At 40.3% G+C, this 20,574-nt stretch overlaps 1 pseudogene; it reads right to left on the bottom strand.

Moving 5' to 3' along the window:
- Positions 1-4,335: 4,335 nt before the first annotated feature.
- Positions 4,336-20,299, bottom strand: LOC136129594 (mitochondrial carrier homolog 1-like; annotated as a pseudogene).
- Between the last annotated feature and the right edge of the window lie 275 nt (positions 20,300-20,574).

Here is a 20,574-nt window from a genome sequence, read left to right as displayed (position 1 = left end):
CAAGGAATATCGAATTAAAACGAATAGGCAAGAATAAACTACCATGTCTAGGGATGCACTAAAATTATTTTTTAAAAATACACACAAAAATGATTACTATATCATCAGGGTAATGGTTACTTGCTGGGTGTGCAGTGGGGGCAAAGAGTCGTGATTGGGATGGGCATGTGGATGGAGCTCCTGGGGTTCATTGGTGTGCTGGTTAGTTTTATGTGTCAACTTGGCTAGACCACAATGCCAAGTTATTTGGTTAAACATTATCTAGATGTTTCTGTGAAGGTATTTTTCTGATGAGCCTAACATTTAAATCAGTAGGTTGCAAGTAAAGCCAATTACCCTCTATAACATGAGTCCACCTCATCCAATCAGTTGAAGGCCTTAATAGAAAAAGACTGCCCTCTCCCAAACCAAAAACTCTTTATGGTTACCAAAGGGGAAAGCGGGGAGGAGGGATAAATTCAGAGTTTGGGATTAGATACACATTACTATACATAAAACAGGTAAACAACATTGTCCTACTGTATAGCACAGGGAATTATAATCAACATCTTGTAATAACCTAGGATGGAAAGGAATCTGAAAAAAAACCATATATATATATATATATATATATATATATATTCTTTGCTATACACCAGAAACTAACACAACATTGTAAACCAAGTATATTTCAATTTTTTAAAAAATTAATGTTAAAAAATAATGAAGAGAGAATTCTTCTAGGAGACAACTTCAGACTCAAACTGAAGCATCAACTCCTTCCTAGGTCTTCAGGCACTGCCCTACTTTGCAGACTTTGGACTTGCCAGATTCCACAATCACATGAGCTAAATTGATTGCCAATATAGGCTACTAGCTAGGCAATGGACTAAGTGCTGAATATACAAAACTAAAAAAGCCATAAACTTGAGTTTAAGTACCTTCCTTTTGAGGATGGATGGGGACACAAAGCTGATTCTCTGCTCACTTCCTTTCTTTATCACCATTACCTGAAGGCAAAAGGTCTTCTTTTGGGAACACATGCTAAAAATAAATTGACTCCTGTTAGTCCCTTTTGGGCAATTGGTTGCCTACGGAACACATCCAAAGGTCAATGTCTTTGTGTGAAAAGTGCATAAAATTGCTGTCAGGAGGGATAAACATAGGATATTAAAAGTTAACATAAACAGGACATCCCTAATGGCACAGTGGTTGGGAGTCCACCTGCCAATGCAGGGGACATGAGTTCAAGCCCTGGTCCAGGAGGATCCTACATGCCTCGGAACAGCTAGGCCCATGGGCCACGACTGCTGAGCCTGCGCTCTGGAGCCCACGAGCCACAACTACTGAGCCTGCTTGCCTAGATCCTGTGCTCTGCAACGGGAGAAGCCACCGCAATGAGAGGCCCACACACTGCAGCGAAGAGTGGCCCCTGCTCGGCACAACTGGAGAAAGGCCACATGCAGCAATGAGGACCCAATGCAGCCAAAAAATAAATTTATATTAAAAAAAAAGTTAACGTAAACAAAGATCACAGGTTTAACTCAATGTTAACTGGAGTCTCCTGGTTCCTTAAAATCTAGACAAGACTGATTCCAACAGCTAGGTCGTGGTTTTAAGAAGTCCAAAGCTCTTCTTTTATTTCATATTTATTTAATTTTAATTAATTAATTATTATTATTATATTTAAAATTATATAAAATATAATATCATTATATATTAACATTATATAAAATATAATTATTATATTAATATAATATATAATAATCATATAGTAATTATAATAATATATAATTGTTATATATTAAAATTATTTAAAAGTATATATTATTATTATAATATATAAAATTATTATTATTAATTTATTTAATTTTGAAGGATACTTTTGCTGGATATAGGATTCTTTGTTGATAATCTTTTTATTTCAGGAATTTAAATATGTCATCCCACTAAAGCTCTTCTTAAATGTTCTCTCTTACTCTGTTTCTATTATGTGGGAATGGGAATTTTTCATCTCCCATGTGGCACATCTCCTGATCCTCCCTCCAAAGGAACTACAAATCAAGAGTTTTATTGCATGTTTTAGGGATTACTGGGAAGGGTTCCATTAGATACTATAGAGCAAATAACTGGAGTATACTAAAAAATTCTATTAAAACTTTTCGCCACCATCATCATCATGTAGCACTTGTAGCAGAATTCTCAGCATCTTCCCAGTTTCTCAGTGGACTGAGTTAAAATCCTCTCCTTGTCTCCTGGTGAAGATTTTATCAATCACCTTTTGTGGTCTCCATTTCTGCCATCCCACATGCACACAGCCATCTTCTAAACCAGTGGAGCTATTTTCCCAAGACCTGCACCCACTCTGGGTGAGAGATTGTTTACAGTCCTCACCTAGGAGAATAGCCAAATCCAGGCTTGGAGACAGTTTTCTTCACCCCTGTTCACCTCCACTCTCCAAAACATCCTCACAAGAAAATGGAGAAGTTGAGTTTGAGTAAATAAGGCCTGACCACAGTTTCCCAATGATTATTAGAACCAGAAGAGTCAGGGATAAAATGTCAAAAAATTGTTGAGACAAGAGAGATAGAGCGACCTTCTTCTTCTGTGCTCTGAGGAGGGACCTTACATCTTTGCATTTCCAGTTGCTTCTTCTTGAAGTGTATTCCCAGACTCCCTTCTGCCTAGCAACATGTTTCTTCTTCTCCTTCTTCTTCTCCTTCTCTTTCTTCTTCTTCTTCTTTTTTCGGTGTTTCTTCTATTATAAACAACTTGAGAAATCTTTCAAAGTTAGCTCCAGAAATTTCATCATTGTATACCACGATTTCTTCTAGCCCTTCTTTCTCTCTCTAATAAAGTAGTTATTTTAAGACAGTATGATTTGAGTGTGACTACCTTTCCTACTAAACTGTGAATTATTTGTGATTTGGGATCATGCCTGGTCATAGGATTTTTTCCGAAGCAGTGTGTGTTTCTTAAGGTTGTAAATAATGGAAAGATGGCATTTAAGAGGAAGTTGTGTTGATTCATATATGAGTTGGCCCAGAAGGTTCATGTTTTTTTTGTTTTTTAAAAATTTTATTTATTTTTGGCTGCACTGGGTCTTCGTTGCTGCACGTGGGTTTTCTCTAGTTGCGGCAAGTGGGGACTACTCTTCATTGCGGTGCGCGGGCTTCTCATTGCAGCAGCTTCTCTTGTTGTGAAGCACAGGCTCTAGGCATGCGGGCTTCAGTAGTTGTGGCTCGCGGGCTCTAGAGTGCAGGCTCAGCAGTTGTGGTACACAGACTTAGTTGCTCCGCAACATGTGGGATCTTCCCAGACCAGGGCTTGAACCTGTGTCCCCTGCATTGGCAGGCAGATTCTTAACCACTGTGCCACCAGGGAAGTCCCCAGCAGGTTCATGTTTTGAAATGATCCAATGTAAGCTTTCTTACAATTAAAGAAGAAAATTTAGCCTTATAAAGGAAAACTCTGGCCAGTGTACCTTTCTTTATGCAAGAAACAGATGATTTAGTGGCTTTAGGAACTGCTAACTTTCTACTATTTTAAGTTATTAGGAGAGACTGCAAGTGTGGATAAAGATGTTGCAAAGATATTTCCCCATGTTTTAAAAACATAGTGGGTGTGGAATCCTAGGTACTATTGGATTTGTAGGGAAGATAAGACTTTTCTTCTGTCTTCTTAGGTTGTGTAATAAGGCTTGTAAATTAAACTGACAAAAGACAGATTAATAGGAGGAAAAACATACAAATTTTACTTGATGTTAATATTTTATGTGGCATGAAAGCCTTCATAGAAAAGACAGAGATATTGTAAGGATGGGATAGACCTGGAAACTTACATGCCATGTAAGTTTGCTGTAACAAAGAACAGTTTGCTGTGGAGACCAGACATGACAAAGGGAAAAGGGGCTGGGCGGGGCTGCCAAATTGTGGGCAAGTTAGGAAATATGTGGGGGAAACTAATGGGAGATAAAGGTTATTTTAGTAGGCTTGTTTGCACAGATTCATCGTGGTGTCAACTTTTCACGTCTGGAGATAAGAATGTTCTCTTCTTCCTGGTGCAGGGAGAGCACTTTTCTCATATGAAATTGTATGTCCTGCTTTTAGGTAGAAAGAGGGAGGTCAGAGACCCTTTCTTGCACCTGCTATTCCTCAAGTGTATGAAGCTCAAAATAATCCATATAGCAGGATGGCATATTTGGGGGTGGCATGTTCTGATCCCCTTCAGAGTGTAGGGGTTTTTTCCCTCAAATCACCACCAATACATTTATTTGAGGGAGAAAAGGTCAGATCTTATTAGGAACTTTTAAACTGGGAAGGACTAGAGACCCTGATCTGCCTAACTTCTGGGTGTTCACAGCTGCACGGTGACCAGGTCCTGCACATGAGGCGACACCATGAAACTGATGAAGAGGGGGACATGTTCTGAGCAGTCACACGATGTCCCATTAGAAGGTGCTGCCTTCTTCTTATCAGAAAAGTAGTGCTGAGAAAAATGAAAGCAGAACCTAGCCAGGACTTCCTAGCACGTGCCCAGACATGACGGTGGCCTCCTGAAAGGGGATCACACCCTATTTACAAAGTAGGAGAGCGATGCTCCCAGCTGAGCTGAAGGATGATAGCTGGGGCCAACTCGAGGGGTGTGAATGGGGGGTGGTACCTGACCCCCTGAGTCTTTGCCTTCTGACCTGGGCCTCCACAAGCCATTCTCTGGCCCCAGCACAAGGCAAACTCGGCAAATCTGCAATGGAAGGGGATTCTGCCCCAATTCCTCAATGCCACCCTGCTTCCTCAGGTCTAACAGTGACCAAGCCACTGGGTGTAGGCTCACTTCCACCCATCCCCTGCTTCTGTGCAGACACATGGCAAATATGGAACCCAGAGCCCACCTGGGCTGGAGCACATCTAGGTGTTGCTGGGTTGGTCATGTAACAGGTGCCTGGAGATGATCAGGCCTCATTCACGGTGGCCAGGCTGAGATAGTGTGGGTTTGTGTGTGTGTGTGTTTCTTTTTTTAAAAATTGAAGTACAGTTAATTTACAATGTTGTGTTAGTTTCAAGTGTACAGCAAAATGATTCAGTTATATATATTTATGTATTCTTTTTCAGATTCTTTTCTATTAAAGGTTAATTCAAAATATTGAGTATAGTTCCCTGTGCTATACTTTGTTCTTTGGTCTTTGTTGTTTAAGAGACAGTGTTTTTTGAGATGGTTCGGGGTACTCCAGGGCAAAGCATGATGACACCTGGTGGTGGAAAGGCAGTCTGGAGCCACGGAAAGGCTTGCCCTGCCCACTCAGGTCCTTCCAGCAGTGGATCTGGATTTGAACTCTGGGGAGTGAGTGGGGAGCCCGGCCTGCAGCCATGAGATCGCCCACCAGCAGGAAGGGGTAGGTCGGCATGCCACTGCCACCCCTGTGGGGTAGCTTGGAATGGATGGCCAGGGCCTGGCTGAAGCTGTCATCCACCAGGTAGGCACTGAAGAAGTGGCCAGCAGGTTACAGCCCTGCAAGAAAACTGCATCTTCCAGGATGTGAGGGATTAAGCTGACAAAGAGTCCCAGCAGCCCCTCATCTTTGAAAATCTTCCCAATGGAGCTCAACTCTCCAGTGTACTTGGTCTCCAGTCCCACAAAATGGACCGTGCAGCTATTGAGATGACCCGTAAGGGGTGACCCAATATGTGGGACATTCCCTGCATCATCATCAGGTAGGAGGTCTCCTTCACCACAGTCTTCAGAGAAGTCTTCGTGTCATCCTTGCTGGAAACCTGCTCGATATCATCTGGAGAGAAAATCTTCTTCATGCTGCCCGGGCTCACGGTGGAGAGGGCAGTGGACGTCAGCCAGCAGCTCAGGCCTCGGAACAGCCTATCTTCCCATCCACTTGCACAATGTCCTTGACATAGGTGAAGAAGGTTGGAGGGTAGAGGACCTTCCTCCCCAGCACATTGGTCTCAATGGTGTGGGTATTGGCTCATGACCCGTCTGATGGGCAGCTCCATGTAGAGCAGCTGGTGACTGAGCTCTGTCACCCCTGCGCCCAGCACCATGAAAAGAGCTTGGTGGTTGGGTCTTGGTCTCCAGAGCCCAGGACCCCCAACGCGCTGTCCATCCTGCTGGCTGAGGGTGGCGGATGTGCGAGGATATGCGAGGAAGCACGCGGTTGCACTGGGATGCGCGGGGAGGCGCCGGGATGCACGGGGGGATGGGATGCGCGGGGAGGCGCGGGGATGCACGGGCGAATGCGTGGGTGGTGGGTACGGAGCCTGGCCTCGAGCCTGCCTCTGTTCCGGCTCCGGCTCCCACCATCCCCAGCACTGCCGCGAGCCCACCTTATGGTTTTAATTTTGATGAAATTGGCTTCTATTAAAATCAAATGTCTTCAGGCCCTACACCTCTGAGGAGGACGTGTGGGAGGAGAGCAAACTCCAAGGTATAGGGCTTGCCAAAGAGGGTAGGTTCAAATGATGCTAAAGATTTACTTGTGCTAATAATTTTTATTAAGATTATTAGTGTATGCGTGTTAAAGTTCTATTCCAAAGTTTCTTAAGTTTTTATTGAACTGCCTCCAATCCTATTTTTTCCCATAATACAGGATGCAAAAATTTTCAGTAAAATGTATTTAATGTTAGAGCAGAAACGCATGTATCTGCAATTCCCAGCAAAAAGAAAGTTCTCAAAAATATTTGCTAATTGGGCAGGCATTATAACTGAGAGTATATTCCCAGAACATTTTACCTAAGTGTCTCTTATTTATAGGTGAGCTTACCTTATCTCAGATTCCTAAAGAATTATCTACCTCGACAGTCACAATTCCTTTGTGAAATAAACCATTCCTGTTTCTCATTATGCCCTATTTATTCTCCTCCCAACATGACCTCTTAATTATGTGTGTATTTGTGTTTCCCATTAGACTGTGAGTTCTGCCAGGCCGGTTATCTGGTAGGCACTCCACAAACACAAATCGTTGAATGAATGGATCAGTGTTAGGTGAATATTTGTGTCACTTGGCAACCTAGAATCTTAATTTCTCTTGGGAGAGATAGAAAAATGATAAGGTATATCCATCAACAGCAGGGAAGCTATTTCTAATGTCTTTCATTTACTAATACATATGGACAAATGTTTTAATATAATCCTCATAACTATATCATATCTAAGAGTACTTTTATTGCCCCCATTTCATAGATGAGGAAACTAAAACTGAGAGGGATTACACCATCCTTCCCAACATCAAACAACCAATAAGTGTCAGAGCTGGGGCTGATACCCAGGTGGTCTGATTTCATGCCAGCTCTTAACTGGCATGCTATATTATCTCCAAATTTCAACATTATTTCAATGTCAGTGTTGTACAAATGTGTATGTGTGAATGCTGTGTTTCATCATAACAAAAGATGTTAAAGGACCTATAACTGAGTGACTCCAGAATATTTCCCTCATTGGATGTAACTGTCTTCAGAGTCTTCTCTTTTTTCTAGAAGGAACAGAGGACTTATTTTAACCAACCACATTCAGACTTATGAACTCATTCTGTCTAACCTGGAGTTGTAGTTTGCCACCCTCAGTAAGTCTAACCACCTGAACCACACCACTTTTTCGTGCTTAAGAAACCCAGATTCCTTGGGCTCCCTCCTCCTCAGCCATTCTATGATGTCTTCTCGGCTGTGTTTTCTCTTGCCAAGGAAATAAACTCAACAGAAACTTTCCCTTTCTCTTTCCACCCACTCCTCCTCCTTCTTCTTTTTTTTTTTTTTTTATTTTTTAACATCTTTATTGGGGTATAATTGCTTTACAATGGTGTGTTAGTTTCTGCTTTATAACAAAGTGAATCAGTTATACATATACATATGTTCCCATATCTCTTCCCTCTTGCGTCTCCCTCCCTCCCACTCTCCCTATCCCACCCCTCCAGGCGGTCACAAAGCACCGAGCTGATATCCCTGTGCTATGCGGCTGCTTCCCACTAGCTATCTACCTTACATTTGTTAGTGTATATATGTCCATGCCTCTCTCTCATTTTGTCACAGTTTACCCTTCCCCCTCCCCATATCCTCAAGTCTGTTCTCCAGTAGATCTGTGTCTTTATTCCTGTCTTACCCCTAGGTTCTTCATGACATTTTTTTTCTTAAATTCCATATATATGTGTTAGCATACGTTATTTGTCTTTCTCTTTCTGACTTACTTCACTCTGTATGACAGACTCTAGGTCTATCCACCTCATTACAAATAGCTCAATTTTGTTTCTTTTTATGGCTGAGTAATATTCCATTGTATATATGTGCCACATCTTCTTTATCTGATAGTCTTTGATTTATTCTTTGATAGTGTGCAGTGCTGTGCGAGAATATTCCAGAAGGATATTCACCACAATTAGATCCCAAATGCCAGGTTTAGAAAGTTTACTCTTTTTCAATCTCAGTCAAATAATTAGACAAATCTACTTTGCTTCTGAAATACCATAAACTCATATAGATTGAGACATAGAGAAAATTATGTCAGTGAGTGACAAAATGACATAAGAAATGCAGCGTCCAAGTTCTGTAGAGGAGCGTACAGTCATCAGAAGCAGGTCAGCAAGATGTTGCCTCATGGAAGCTCTTTGGGAAACTGTTCTAAAGGAAGGACTCAGAATTAACCAGTTAACCAATGGTTTATAAATGGTTTCTACTTGAGGCTGTAGTGGTAGTAAAAAAAATTTGAAAAAATTTAAAAACAGGGTATTCTCTTAAGTAAGCTAAAATAGGTCCCCACCCCAAATAACCCCCTGAATCATAACCCCAAAATTTTCTGGGTTATTCTGGTATTTTCAGAGCCAAGTTTTTATCCATAAACTTCCATTTAATTCTTTCACAAGTAATTGAAAATTCAACATTTGGGAGCCTGTCTTAAGGTTTATTCTATCTGTTATGTAGAAAGTAGAATTTGTGTGTATGTGTTTGTGAGAGAGGGCAGGCATGTAGGAACACATGTGTATGTACACTTACACGTATGTCATGTAGATCACTGCATTCTGTACAAAAGTATTCTAATATTATTAAAAAGAAGAAAACTGGAGAAACACACTTATGTAACTCCCCTATGCATATTTTAAAGGGATTTTTTTGGTTTGTTTGCATATTTGTTTTCTCTGTATATCTGAATTTTGATAGCTATTCAAAGTTTTTTTTGAACAGTTTGCCTGAATAAATGAGGAAAGAAGAGTGAGAATAAAGACGAGTGGGTATAATCTGTGATTTTGTGGGAAACCAGAAGGCAACTTTAAAGATTTTTCTCAATTTGGGATGTATAAGGAAATGGTGCCCTTTACAATATGCTATGCTTTGAAGCTGGTATTTCTGAGAGATTTTCCTCCTTTAAATTGGATAATTTATAAATGAATGCTCCCAAAGGAACTCGTAAAGTCAAAGAAAAACATAGGCTGCTGGAAAATTGATTTGTCAACAGTACTTTTTAGCCTAAATAGTTTTCAATTTGATAATGACTTGATTTTAAAATTTCATACGCTGAACGTCAGGAATATGCAAATAATGTAGATGGAAGGGATGGATGTGGTGAAGGTGTCTCCTGGGGAAATGTTTCAGCCACATCTCTCATATCATCTCATGGAAATAGATCATTACTTGCAGTTGTACTTACATACCTTTGTTTTAATATTTGGTTCAAGCTGGGAAAGGAGGAAAACAAAATTCATGCTGGACTTGTGATCATCAGGTGCTGTGTCATGTTTTCTGGTTGTCTGGGTAGATCTGATTTAATTCTCAAGGCAATCCTGAGAGCAAAGTGGTGCCCTGATTCTACAGATGGGGAAGAGGAGGCAGAGAGAGATTGGAGAGATTAGTCACAGTGAACTTGTTTTTAATTACCATTTTTTAAATTGAAGTATGGTTAATTTACAATACTGTGTTAGTTTCAGGTATACAGCAAAGTGATTCAGTTATATATATTCAGTTATATGTATATATTCAGTTATTATATATATAGTCTTTTTCAGATTCTTTTCCATTATAGGTTATTACAAGATATTGAATATAGTTCCCTGTGCTATGCAGTAGGTCCTTGTTGTTTATCTATTTTATATATAGTAGTGTGTATCTACTAATCCCAAACTCCTAATTGATCTAACCCCCTCCTCCGCTATCCCCTTTGGTAACCATAATTTTGTTTGTTTTCTATGTCTATGAGTCTATTTCTGTTTTGTAAATAAGTTCATTTATATCATTTTTTAAAGATTCCACATATAGGTGATATCATATGATATTTGTCTTTGTCTGTTTGACTTATTTCACTTAAGTGGATAGTCTCTATGTCCATCCATGTTGCTTCAAATTGCATTCTTTTTCATGGCTGAGTGATGAAGTAATGAAGTTTTAAAAGGTTTTTATGGCTCTTTCCAACTCTTTCCACTGTAGAAGCAGTTCTCAAACTTGAAGGAGCATGAAAGTCCCCTGGAGCACTTACTAAATACGGGTCACTGGGCTCCACCCTCAGACCTGCTGATTCAGTGGTTCTGTGATGCAGCTGAGAATCTGCATTTCTAACAAGTCCACAGGTGGTGTTGTAGCTGATCCTGGGGCCACACTTTGAGAACCAGTGTCCTATAACAGAAGATGGGATCTCTAAACCCATATCAATCATGCCCTGTTAATGAAAAGTGAGTATCCAGTGCCTGATTGGAATCTTGAAAATCTGCAGCCTGATGTGTTTTTTTGCTCCTCAGATACAGTGTGTGTGCCCCTGGGGAGTGCGGTGGCTTGCCTGGGGTTCCTCAAAGCTGCAGGGTAAACACAATGCATCTTTAAGGAGTAACGGTTTTCTCTGACGGTAAAAAGTTTAACATGCTATTTTTATATTAAAACAAACACACAGCTGGGCTATAGAGGAGAACACAAATTCATATGCATTCCTGAGATAAAGCTCTAGATTTCAAAGGAAGTCTGCCCTTGTGGTAGACAGCTTTAGGCTATGCTTCCACTCACAGAGGGTACAAGTTGGCTGTCCTCTGGCAATGAGAGAGTTTAGCTGAAGAAAAAAAGAGGTTACTTTATGTTGCTATTAAACACTTTCTTGACCTGAGAGTTCCTGTTTCTGGATTCAGATTCTAGTCTCTCCCTGACCTGATATTCCCCAGGGTCTAGCCTTCAGGAACAGGTACACAGGCCTTTTTCTGAGGACATACAGAAAGTTGAAATTACTATTTTAGCACTGGATGCTATAAACTTCAAATTAAAAACAATATAGTAGCACAGGGAACTATATTCAATATTCTGTGACAAACCATAATGGAAAAGAATATGAAAAGGAATATATATATATATATATATATGTGTGTGTGTGTGTGTGTGTGTGCGTGTGTATAACTGAGCCACTTTGCTGTACAGCAGAAATTAACACAACATTGTAAATCAACTATACTTCAATAAAATCTAAAAAGAAATAAGGAAATTAAGTATATTTTAAGCCTCTTTTCTTCATGGAGGAAAATAATTCAAAGTCAGCTTGGGGTGATGTCTTCCTTCACTGTGGATCCTAGAAAAATCTGGGATTCATTGCATAGGTATGTGCTTTGCTAAGGGCAGTGGCACTTACTTACCCCCTCCTAGAAGTTCTCTCACTACTGGTTTTGTTTGGCCCACAAGCTGACAATGGTTTTGCAGTTTTAAATGGTTGAAAAAGATCAAAACAGGAATAATGTTTCATGACACATGAAAATGATAAGAAATTAAAATTTCTATGATAAGAAAGGCAGTTTCCATAAATAAAGTTTTATTGGAACACAGCCACACTCATTCCATTTTATTGTCTACAGCAAGCTTTTGGCTGCCTTCCCACTACAAGAACAGACATGAATAGTCGTGGCTGAGACTTTGTAGCCCACAAAGCCAAAAAATAGATACTGTTTGCCACAAAAAGTTTACAGATTCCTGCTCTAGACTGTGTAGGAGGCAGGCACATTCTGTACATCTTAGATCCAGAATCAGACCAGGTCCCTGCTTATCCTCCCTAGAATAGGTTCTCTCATCTCCCTGTCCTTCCCCCAAGGAAAGCTTTGGCAGCTGGTCGTTGTCTGAATGCCTGACAGCTCTGCAACAAAAACAGTGATGTGTCCTGAAAATAGGGTGTCCAGGCTCAGAACTCAAGGCTTTTAGAGATGAGGGAGGGAAAATTATCTCGTATTTATTTCTATGCCAGTATTTTAAAAAACCCTAAATTAATGTCAGTACATTTTCTTAACCAAATTCTTTTTTTTTTTTTTTTTTTTTTTTTTGCGGTATGCGAGCCTCTCACTGTTGTGACCTCTCCTGTTGCGGAGCACAGGCTCCGGATGCGCAGGCTCAGCGGCCATGGCTCACGGGCCTAGCCACTCCGCTTCATGTGGGATCCTCCCAGACCAGGGGCACGAACCCGTGTCCCCTGCATCGGCAGGCGGACTCTCAACCACTGCGCCACCAGGGAAGCCCTCTTTTTTTAAATTTTTAATCTTATTGAAGTATAGTTGATTTGCAATGTTGTGTTAATTTCTGGTGTACAGCAAAGTGATTCATTTATACATATATATATTCTTTTTCATATTATTTTCCATTATAGTTTATCCCAAGATATTGAATATAGTTTCCTGTGCTATGCAGTAGGACCTTATTGTTTATCCATCCTGTATGTACTAGTTTGCATCTGCTAATCCCAAACTCCCAGTCCTTCCCTCCCCCCACCCCTCTCCCCTTTGGCAACCACAAGTCTGTTCTCTATGTCTGTGAGTCTGTTTTGGTTTCATAGATAAGTTAAGTTGTGTCATTTAAAAAAAATAAATTTATTTATTTATGGCTGCGTTGGGTGTTCATTGCTGCGCGCAGGCTTTCTGTTGCGGTGAAACAGAAAGTTGCAGCGAGCGGGGGCTACTCTTCGTTGCCCTGCGGCTGTGTCTCATTGTGGTGGTTTCTCTTGTTGTGGAGCATGGGCTCCAGGGGCTTCGGTAGTTGTGGCTCGCCGGCTCTAGAGTGCAGGCTTAGTAGCTGTGGCACACGGGCTTAGTTGATCTACGGCATGTGGGATCTTCCTGGACCAGGGATCGAACCCATGTCCCCTGCATTGGCAGGTGGATTCTTAACCACTGAGCCACTAGGGAAGTCCCCAACTTTGTCATATTTTAGATTACACATATAAGTGATATCATATTTACCCTGATTCATAAAGTCTGTGTGAGGAAAGGCTCTGAGAAAATAGGGATGGATTTGGGGTTTGCCCTTTATCCCATCAATGCAAGAAAGCACAACAGGTAAAGAACCTTGTACAGCTCCCCAGGTGACGATGTTGTTAGTGGTACCACCTTTTCACTTTTTCTTCAAGGAGAAAAGTACTCACCAGCACCTATCCCCATCCTGTCTTCTCCCCAGAAAGCAGAGCCTGAATCAGGGCTGCGTGCAGCTAGTTCATTACGAAGGGTGATCCTGGAAATAGGCTTGAGAGATGAAAACAGGATTAGAGGAAAAGCCAAGGCAAGGGTGCATTCTTTAGTTTCTTCATCCTTAAAAAGAAAGCTTTCTTGAGATATAATTCAAATAACAAAACATTCTCTCATTTAAAAGGTACCATTCAATAGTTTTAAGTATATTCAAAGTTGTGCAGCTGTCACCACTGTCAAGTTTTAGAACATTTTCATTATCTCAGAAAGAAGCCTTATTCCCATTAGAAGTCACTTCCCATTTCCCCCCAACCCTCTCCCAGATCTTGGTAACCACCAATTTACTTTCTGTCTCTATGGATTTGCTTATTCTGAAAATTTCACGTAAATGGAATCACATGAGACCGGCTTCTTTCACTTAGCACGTTTTCAAGGTTCAGCCATATTGCAGAGTGTGTCAGCACTATGTTTCTTTTTATTGTAAGAAACATTTTCTTGTATGAACAAACCACATTTTATTTATCCATTCACCAGTTGGTGGACATTAGGGTTTTCTGTATTTATTGGCTATTATAATGATGCTAGGAACATTGGTATATTTTACAAGTTTTTGGTGGACATATTTTCAATTTTCTTGGCTGTATTCCTATGAGTGGTATTGCTGGGTCATATGGTAACTCTATGTTTAACCTTTTGAGGGACTGCTGACCTGTTTTCCAAAGTGATTGTACCATTTTACATTCCAACTAGCAATGTATGAGTGTTTCAATTTCCCTACATTCTTGGCAACACTTGATTTTGACCATCGTAGGAGGTGTGAATTGATATCACATTGAGGCTTTGATTTGCTTTCCCTGATGGCTAACAATGGTGAACATCTTTTGTGTGCTTACTGACCATTAGTATATATTTGGAGAAAATGTCTATTCAGATCCTTTGCCCATTTTTCAATTGAGTTATTTCTTTATATTATTGAATTTTAAGAGTACTTTATATATTCTAGATACAAGTATTTTTATCAGATACATGACTTGAAAGTATATTTTCCCATTCTGTACATTGTTTTTCCACTTTCTTGATGGTATCCTTTTTTTTTATTTTTATTTTTAACATCTTTATTGGAGTATAATTGCTTTACAATGGTGTGTTAGTTTCTGCTGTATAACAAAGTGAATCAGTTATACATATACATACATCCCCATATTTCCTTCCTCTTGCGTCTCCCTCCCACCCTTCCTATACCACCCCTCTAGGTGGACAGAAAGCACCGAGCTGATCTCCCTGTACTATGCGGCTACTTCCCACTAGCTATCTATTTTACATTTGGTAGTGTATATATGTCCATGCCACTCTCTCACTTTGTCCCAGCTTACCCTTCCCCCTCCCCATGTCTTCAAGTCCATTCTCTATGTCTGCATCTTTATTCCTGTCCTGCCCCTAGGTTCTTCAGAACTATTTTCTTTTTTTTTTTTTTTAGATTCCATATATATATATGTGTTGGCATATGGTATTTGTTTTTCTCTTTCTGACTTACTTCACTCTGTATGACAGACTCTAGGTCCATCCACCTCACTACAAATAACTCAATTTTGTTTCTTTGTATGGCTGAGTAATATTCCACTGTATATATGTGCCACATCTTCTTTATCCATTCAGCTGTTGATGGACACTTAGGTTGCTTCCATGTCCTGGCTATTGTAAATAGAGCTGCAATGAACATTGTGGTACATGACTCTTTTTGAATTATGGTTTTCTCAGGGTATATGCCCAGTAGTGGGATTGCTGAGTCATATGGCAGTTCTATTTTTAGTTTTTTGAGGAACCTCCATGCTGTTCTCCATAGTGGCTGTATCAATCTACATTCCCACCAACAGTGCAAGAGGGTTCCCTCTTCTCCACACCTTCTCCAGCAATTATTGTTTCTAGACTTTTTTTTTTTTTTTTGCGGTACACAGGCCTCTCACTGTTGTGGCCTCTCCCGTTGCGGAGCACAGGCTCCAGATGCGCAGGCTCAGTGGCCATGGCTCATGGGACTAGCTGCTCCATGGCATGTGGGATCTTCCCGGACCGGGGCACGAACCCGTGTCCCCTGCAACCGCAGGCAGGCTCTCAACCACTGCGCCACCAGGGAAGCCCTGTTTCTAGATTTTTTGATGATGGGCTTGATGGTATCCTTTGAGCACAAAAGTTTTAAATTTTGATGTAGCCCGATTTATCTATCTTTTCTTCTGTCACTTGTGCTTCTGTTGTTAACTACAGGAAGGCTTTGCCTTTCCCAAAGTCATAAAGATGTACTTCTATATTTTCTTCTAAGAGTTTTAGTTTTAGCTCTTACACTTAGATAGGTGTGTGATCCATTTTGAGTTAATTTTTGTGTATGGTGTGTGATGAAGGGGTTACAACTTGATTCTTATGCATTTTCATGTCTTGTCCCAAAACCATTTGTTGACAGACTTTTCTTTCCCTCATTGAATTGTTCCAGTACCCTTGTCAAGAATCAGTTGACCATATATATGTGAGGGTATATTTCTGTATTCTCAATTCTATTCCATTGGGGTATATATCTATCCTTATGCCAGTTGCCACACTGTTTTGATTACTGTGCCTTGGTAGTTAAGTTTTGATATTGGGAATATGTGCTATTGACTGAATACTTTTGTCCTCCTAAACTTATGTTAAATCCTAGTGTATTTGGAGGTGAGGCCTTTGGGAGTTGCTTGGATCATGATTTGTGGAATTCTCATAAATCTGATTAATGTCCTTATAAAAGAGATTCCAGAGAGCTCACTCATCCCTTTTTCACCATGCGAGGACATGGAGAAAAAAAGACCATTTATGAACCAGGAATAGGGCTCTCACCAGATACCAAATGTGCAGGCATCTTAGACTTCACAGCCCCCAGAAATTGAAAATTTTGTTTTATTTTATTAATTAATTTATTTTTGGCTGCGTTGGGTCTTCATTGCTGCATGTGGGCTTTCTCTAGTTGCGGTGAGTGGGGGTTACTCTTTGTTGTGGTGTGCAGTCTTCTCATCGCGGTGACTTCTCTTGTTGCGGAGCACGGGCTCTAGGTGCACGGGCTTCAGTAGTTGTGGCACACAGGCTCAGTAGTTGTGGCTCACTGGCTTAGTTGCTCTGCAGAACGTGGGGTCTTCCTGGACCAGGGCTTGAACCTGTGTCCCCTGCATTTGCAGGCAGATTCTTAACCACTCCGCCACTAAGGAAGTCCCAATTTATGTGTTTTTATAAGCAACCAGTTTATGGTATTATGTTAAAGCAGCCTAAATGGACTAAGACAGTGAGTCTTCCAATGTTATTCATCTTCTTCAAGATTGTTTTGGCTATTCTGAGACCTTTGAATTTCCATATGAGTTTGAGGATCAGCCTACCAATTTCTTCTGCAAATAAGCCAACTGGGATTTTGATAGGGATTGTGTTGACTCTGCAGATTGCTTTAGTGAATATTGCCATCTTAATAATATTAAGTCTTTTGATCCATGAACATGGATGTCTTTCTATTTGTTTAGCTTTTCTTTAATTTCTTTGAACAATGTTTTCTAATTTTCGAAGTGTAAATTTTATACATCATTTGTTCAAATACTTTATGACTAAGTATTTTATTCTTTTTGATGCTATTGTAAGTGAAATTGTTTTCTTGATTTCATTTTCAGATTGTTCATTGCTAGTATATAGAAATACAGTTGTATTTTGTATATTTCTCTTGTAGTTGTGCAACCTCACTGAACTAGTCTATTAATTCAAATAGTTTTTAATGAGTTTCTTAGGATATTCTATATACAAGGTCATGTCATCTGAATATGCTAAAGATAACTTTACTATTTCCCTTCCAATCCAGATGTTATTTATTTCATTTTCTTGCCTGATTGCCCTGCCTAGCACCTCCAGTACAATTGGAATAGAAGTGAGGAAAGTGAACATCCTTGTCTTGTTCCTGATCTTAAGGGAAAAGCTCTCATTTTTTCACCATTAAGTTTGATGTTAGCTGTTGGTTTTTTATAAATGCTCTTTATCAGATTGAGAAACTTTCCTTCTATTCCTAATTTGTTAAATCTTTTAATCATGAAAGAATATTGCATTTTGTCAAATGTTTTTTTTCTTCATCTTTTGGGATGATTATGTGGCTTTTGCCATTTGTTTCTGTTTTTATGGAATATTGCATTGATTGATTTTCAGATGTTAAACCAACCTTAGATTCCTGAGATAAATCCTATTTGATCATGGTTTGCATTCCTTTTTATATGTTTCTGGGTTTAGTTTGATAGTGCTTTGTTGAAGATTTTTGCATCTACATTCATAATAGACATTAGTTTAAAGTTTTCTTTTCTTGTGATGTCATTATCTGGCTTTGGCCTTATAGAATGAATTGGGAAATGTTCTTTCCTCTTCTATTTTTCAGAAGAATTGGTAAAGAATTTGTACTATTTCTTCTTTAAATGTTTGGTAGAATTTACCGGTGAAACCATCTGACTGGATACTATAAAACTCCTAGAGGAAAACATAGGCAGAATACTCTTTAACATAAATAGCAGCAGTATTTTTTTTGAATCCATCTCCTAAAACAAAGGAAATAAAAGCAAAAATAAACAAATGGAACCTAATTAAATGTAAAAGCTTTTGCACAGCAAAGGAAGCCATCAAAAAAACAAAAAGACAACCTACTGAATGGAGGAAAATATTTGTAAATGATATGACCAATAAGGGATTAATAGCCAACATAGAGAAACAGCTCATATAACTCAACATCAAAAAAGCAAAAAACCTGATTAAAAATTGGAATTGTGCATCCTTGAGCCTATCAGCAATGGAGGCCCCTGCAGCTGGATTCTGCCATATCCCTCTGAAAGATCAGGTGTTTCAGAATTGTCCACCAAAGGAACAGAAGAGAGGAGCATTTTTCTACCCACAGCTCCCATCCCCTATCACTAAATGTTTCCTTGTAAAGCGTTAACTCCCTTGCACTTTCAGGATTTCCATGTGTGAGTGCCAAGTGAGTTCTTGTAGATGTTCCACATAGCAGATCCAGGGAAGCAGCAAGGCAGCTGAAGTGTTGTGCTGTTATATGTAACTGCAGGTAAAGCGTCCAGGTAGAAGCTTGTTGTGCCAGTGGCTGGAGTAAATGGTTTGATGGAAGACGTGAATTAGGGTACAAAGCTACTCAATATAGTACATCCATACCTTTTGCTTTCCACTATATTTAATCATTCACAAAGACTTCAAAGCTGTGCTCACCCCTCCAAGTCTACAAAAGGCTTAAACATGAGGGTTCATGGAACAAACTTCAGCTACTACTTCTGCAACTCATTCTAAGGCCACAATATTCATTTCCTTTCTCTATTTCTCACTGTATATTTCCCTCATCTTTATTTAGCACTTCAGTGCAGACAAGTTGCTTGCCTGTAAGGGTAACTCAGAACTTCATCTCTGGGGGATATGAGTCCTCAACGGTTTTACCTTTGTTGAACTGTGGTTTCTGCAGTTTCCCATTTACAGTTATTACTGAACATGGAAGCACTAAATGATGCCCCAGGGAAGCCCTGTGGTACCATATTGGGCTCCTTCCTGTCCATCACTGCATAACAGCATCCCTCCCTCTGCATGATAATGGGATTAATTAGAACTGCCAATATAACAACACCTTTTCTTGCTGGATGTTCTACTGTCACAAGGAGCCCCAGAATGGCAAAGTGGTAGTTGTAGGTTAAGGTTACATGGAATCCAACCCAGCAGAGCCTAACATTTTAGGGACAAGAAGAACAAATTCCGAAAACTACAAACTGGGTATGATAAGTGTTGTCTATCTCACTTGTATCCCTTGGTTTTCTGATCAATTGATTCTGGCTTTTAGGGACACAGCACCATGTTTATCAGCCATTACTTCAGTTCCATAATCCCAGAGCACAGTGTCCCAGACTCGCAGGATGTTGTCCCTGAGGTGGATCTCATAGGAGACTTCAATGAGCCATTCCATCATGCCATTAGGCTGCCTGTTTCTGAGTGATGTGATATACAGTAGGGTTAGTGGATCAAGTGATCAAATGCCCACCGCCATAAAAAGGGTCTTTTAGTTGGCAATGATCGGTAGCATATGCAGCTGTAAAGGTGTTCTGTAAGTCTGTGCATGGTTCCAACAGAGGGACTATAGGCCAGGAAGGCAATCCCATATCTGGAATAGGTATCAATTCCAATACGTAAAATTTGAAATAAGAGTTGTCTGATAAATAAATATTCCAGTAAGTGGCTGGCAGGTCTCCTTGGGAGATAGTGCATCAGACTCTGCTCTTGGCAGGCTGAGCGTTCAGCAGTGACCTTGGTAAGAGGAGTCCCTTGCTGTGTGACCCATACATCACCTTCATTCCTGTCACCATCACCATAGCAACTCTGTTCCAAGGGCCTTTTGTGCAAGCTCTGGGGTAATGGTTACGTCAAAGTGAACTCTAACATGAAACATGAACATGAGCATGTTCTGTGTCCTTTCCAACAAGTTCACCCCATGCCTGTTCCCCAAATTCCTTTGTCTCTGTTCTTCTGATCTCATTCCTTCCCTGCAGCTGACCAATAAGAAGAGCCATTCAGCAATGCCCAGAATTAGATATTATTATACATTTCAGGTCGGGTCATTTCTTCCTCTGTTACAAAACAAGGACCACATGTCCTGTTCTTATCTTTGCCCATTGGGAGTGTTCCCCTCAAGGCCATCTCTGACCAGGCTTCTACATGGCAGCAGCATCAGCCAGCATCAATACCCAGAACTGATCATTCAGAGAATTGGACCCACGTACCTTCTCGTAGGATCTGTCCCCTTGAGGATGTAAGACATGAGTTGAGAGATGGGCTACCTCTTCCTGTAAGTTCTGTGTGCCTTCAATACCTGTCTGTGCCTGATCCTGGAGGTACCATTTCCATCATAGGAAGGATGCTGCTGCAGCCACCCTACATTATGGTTTGATGGATCTGATAGTATCAGTTCATAATGGGCAACCCAGACACATACTTCCTTGGTGTCCCGTGGTCAGGCTCTTAAGATTCTACTAGGGCTTCTTAGAACTCCAAGAACTGTTTTTCAAATGGAAAGTAGTTTTCTTCTGCTAAAGACATGGCCTTATTGTAGAATCCAAGGTATGCACACTGGACTCTTCTATTGAGGCTTGTCAGGGAAAATACACTGCATTCTT

The sequence above is a fragment of the Phocoena phocoena genome, chromosome 10, assembly GCF_963924675.1.
Source record: "Phocoena phocoena chromosome 10, mPhoPho1.1, whole genome shotgun sequence".
NCBI classification, from domain to species: Eukaryota; Metazoa; Chordata; class Mammalia; order Artiodactyla; family Phocoenidae; genus Phocoena; species Phocoena phocoena.
The sequence above is the reverse complement of the archived record's forward strand: the minus strand, read 5'-3'. Positions and strand labels throughout refer to the sequence as shown.